The following is a 4,141-nucleotide window of genomic DNA, read 5'->3' on the forward strand; positions in this document are numbered from 1 at the left end:
TACATCTACACGTGGAACTGCTCCTAGAGAACACCTACTGAACACTGGCAGAATACCTCAGACCTCCCAAAAGGCAAGAAACTCCCCACGTACCTGGGTAAGGAAAAAGAAAAAACAGAGACAAAAGAATAGGGACGGAACCTGCACCAGTGGGAGGGAGCTGTGAAGGAGGAAAGGTTTCCACACACTAGGAAGCCCCTTCGCGGGCGGAGACTGCATGTGGCGGAGGGGGGAGCTTCGGGGCCAGGAAGGAGAGTGCAGCTACAGGGGTGCGGAGGGCAAAGCGGACAGATTCCTGCACAGAGGATCAGTGCCGACTGGCACTCACCAGCCCAAGAGGCTTGTCTGCTCACCAGCCGGGGCGGGCAGGGGCTGGGAGCTGAGGCTCGGGCTTCGGAGCTTAGATCCCAGGGAGAGGACTGGGGTTGGCGGCATGAACACAGCCTGAAGGGGGCTAGTGCGCCACAGCTAACCGGGAGGGAGTCCGGAAAAATGTCTGGAGCTGCCCAAGAGGCAAGAGACTTTTTCTTCCCTCTTTGTTTCCTGGTGCGCAAGGAGAGGGGATTAAGAGTGCTGCTTAAAGGAGCTCCAGAGACGGGCGCCAGTCGTGGCTATCAGTGCGAATCCCAGAGACGGGTATGAGCCGCTAAGGCTGCTGCTGCAGCCACCAAGAAGCCTGTGTTCAAGCACAGGTCACTCTCCACACCTCCTCTCCTGGGAGCCTGTGCAGCCCGCCACGGCCAGGGTCCCGTGATCCAGGGACAACTTCCCCGGGAGAACGCATGGCGTGCCTCAGGCTGGTGCAACGTCACGCCGGTCTCTGCTGCCGCAGGCTCCCCTCACATCCATTCCCCTCCCTCCTCCCGGCCTGAGTGAGCCAGAGCCCCCGAATCAGCTGCTCCTTTAACATCGCCCTGTCTGAACGAAGAACAGACACCCTCCGGCAACCTACGCGCAGAGGCGGGGCCAAATCCAAAGCTGAACCCCGGGAGCTATGCGAACAAAGAAGAGAAACAGAAATTTCTCCCAGCAGCCTCAGGAGCACCGGATTAAATCTCCACAATCAACTTGATGTACCCTGCATCTGTGGAATACCTGAATAGACAACGAATCATCCCAAATTGAGGGGGTGGACTTTGGGAGCAAGATAGATTATTTTTTCCCCTTTTCCTCTTTTTGTGAGTGTGTATGTGTATGCTTCTGTATGAGATTTTGTCTGTACAGCTTTGCTTTCACCATTTGTCCTACGGTTCTGTCCATCCATTTTTTTTTGTTTTGTTTTTTATTTTTACATTTTTTTCTTAATTATTTTTTATTTTAATAACTTTATTTTATTTTATTTTATCCTCTTTCTCTCTTTCTATTTTTTCTCCCTTTTATTCTGAGCTGTGTGGAGGACACTCTCTCCGTGCTCCAGCCAGGCGTCAGGGCTGTGCCACTGAGATGGGAGAGCCAACTTCAGGACACTGGTCCACAAGAGGCCTCCCAGCTACACGTAATATCAAATGGCAAAAATCTCCCAGAAATCTCCATCTCAACACCAACACCCAGCTTCACTCAATGACCAGCAAGCTACAGTGCTGGATACCTTATGCCAAACAACTAGCACGACAGGAATACAGACCCATCCGTTAGCAGAGAGGCTGCCTAAAATCATAATAGGGACATAGACACCCCAAAACACACCACCAGATGTGGACCTGCACACCAGAAAGACAAGATCCAGCCTCATCCACCAGAACACAGGCACTAGTTCCCTCCACAAGGAAACCTACACAACCCACTGAGCCAACCTTAGCCACTGGGGACAGACACCAAAACAACGGGAAATACGAACCTGCAGCGTGCGAAAAGGAGACACCAAACACAATAAGATAAACAAAATGAGAAGACAGAAAAACACACAGCAGATGAAGGAGCAAGGTAAAAACCCACCAGACCTAACAAATGAAGAGGAAATAGGTAGTCTACCTGAAAAAGCATTCAGAATAATGATAGTAAAGATGAGCCAAAATTGTGGAAATAGAATAGACAAAATGCAAGAAACAGTTAACAAGGACCTAGAAGTACTAAAGAGGAAACAAGCAATGATGAACAACACAATAAATGAAATTAAAAATACTCTAGAAGGGATCAATAGCAGAATAACTGAGGCAGAAAAACGGATAAGTTACCTGGAAGATAAAATAGTGGAAACAGCTACTGTCGAGCAGAATAAAAATAAAGAACGAAAAGAACTGAGGACAGTCTCAGAGACCTCTGGGACAACATTAAATGCACCAACATTCGAATTATAGGGGTCCCAGAAGAAGAAGAGAAAAAGAAAGAGACTGAGAAAATATTTGAAGAGATTATAGTTGAAAACTGTCCTAATATGGGAAAGGAAATAGTTAATCAAGTCCAGGAGGCACAGAGAGTCCAATACAGGATAAATCCAAGGACAAACATGCCAAGACACATATTAATCAAACTATCAAAAATTAAATACAAAGACAAACATATTAAAAGCAGCAAGGGAAAAACAACAAATAACATACAAGGGAAGCCCCAAGGTTAACAGCTGATCTTTCAGCAGAAACTCTGCAAGCCAGAAAGGATTGGCAGGACATATTTAAAGTGATGAAGGAGAAAAACCTACAACCAAGATTACTATACCCAGCAAGGATCTCATTCAGATTTGATGGAGAAATTAAAACCTTTACAGACAAGCAAAAGCTGAGAGAGTTCAGCACCATCAAACCAGCTTTACAACAAATGCTAAAGGAACTTCTCTAGGCAAGAAACACAAGAGAAGGAAAAGACCTACAATAACAAACCCAAAACATTTAAGAAAATGGTAATAGGAACATACATATCAATAATTACCTTAAATGTAAATGGATTAAATGCTCCCACCAAAAGACACAGACTGGCTGAATGGTTACAAAAACAAGACCCGTATATAGGCTATCTAAAAGAGACCCACTTCAGACCTAGGGACACATACAGGCTGAAAGTGAAGAGACAGAAAAAGATATTCCATGCAAATGGAAATCAGAAGAAAGCTGGAGTAGCAATTCTCATATCAGACAAAATAGACTTTAAAATAAAGACTATTACAAGAGACAAAGAAGGACACTACATAATGATCAAGGGATCGATCCAAGAAGAAGATATAACAATTGTAAATATTTATGCACCCAACATAGGAGCACCTCAATACATAGGCAAATACTAACAGCCATAAAAGGGGAAATGGACGGTAACACAATCATAGTAGGGGACTTTAACACCCCACTTTCACCAATGGACAGATCATGCAAAATGAAAATAAATAGGGAAACACAAACTTTAAATGATACATTAAACAAGATGGACTTAATTGATATTTATAGGATATTCCATCCAAAAACAACTGAATACACATTTTTATCAAGTGCTCATGGAACATTCTCCAGGATAGATCATATCTTGGGTCACAAATCTAGCCTTGGTAAATTTAAGAAAATTGAAATCGTATCAAGTATCTTTTCCGACCACAACGCTATGAGACTAGATATCAATTACAGGAAATGATCTGTAAAAAATACAAACACATGGAGGCTAAACAATACACTACTTAATAACCAAGAGACCACTGAAGAAATCAAAGAGAAAATCGAAAAATACCTAGAAACAAATGACAATGGAGACACGACGACCCAAAACCTATGGGATGCAGCAAAAGCAGTTCTAAGAGGGAAGTTTATAGCAATTCAATCCTACCTTAAGAAACAGGAAATATTTCAAATAAACAACCTAACCTTGCACCTAAAGCAATTAGAGAAAGAAGAACCAAAAAAAAAACCCCAAAGTTAGCAGAAGGAAAGAAATCATAAAGATCAGATCAGTAAATGAAAAAGAAATGAAGGAAACGATAGCAAAGATCAATAAAACTAAAAGCTGGTTCTTTGAGAAGATAAACAAAATTGATAAACCATTAGCCAGACTCATCAAGAAAAAAAGGGAGAAGTCGCAAATCAACAGAATTCAAAATGAAAAAGAAGAAGTAACAACTGACACTGCAGAAATAAAAAGGATCCTGAGAGATTACTACAAGCAACTCTATGCCAATAAACTGCACAACCTGGAATAAATGGACAAATTCTTAGAAATGCACAAC

The sequence above is a fragment of the Mesoplodon densirostris genome, chromosome 8, assembly GCF_025265405.1.
Source record: "Mesoplodon densirostris isolate mMesDen1 chromosome 8, mMesDen1 primary haplotype, whole genome shotgun sequence".
Taxonomy (NCBI): domain Eukaryota; kingdom Metazoa; phylum Chordata; class Mammalia; order Artiodactyla; family Ziphiidae; genus Mesoplodon; species Mesoplodon densirostris.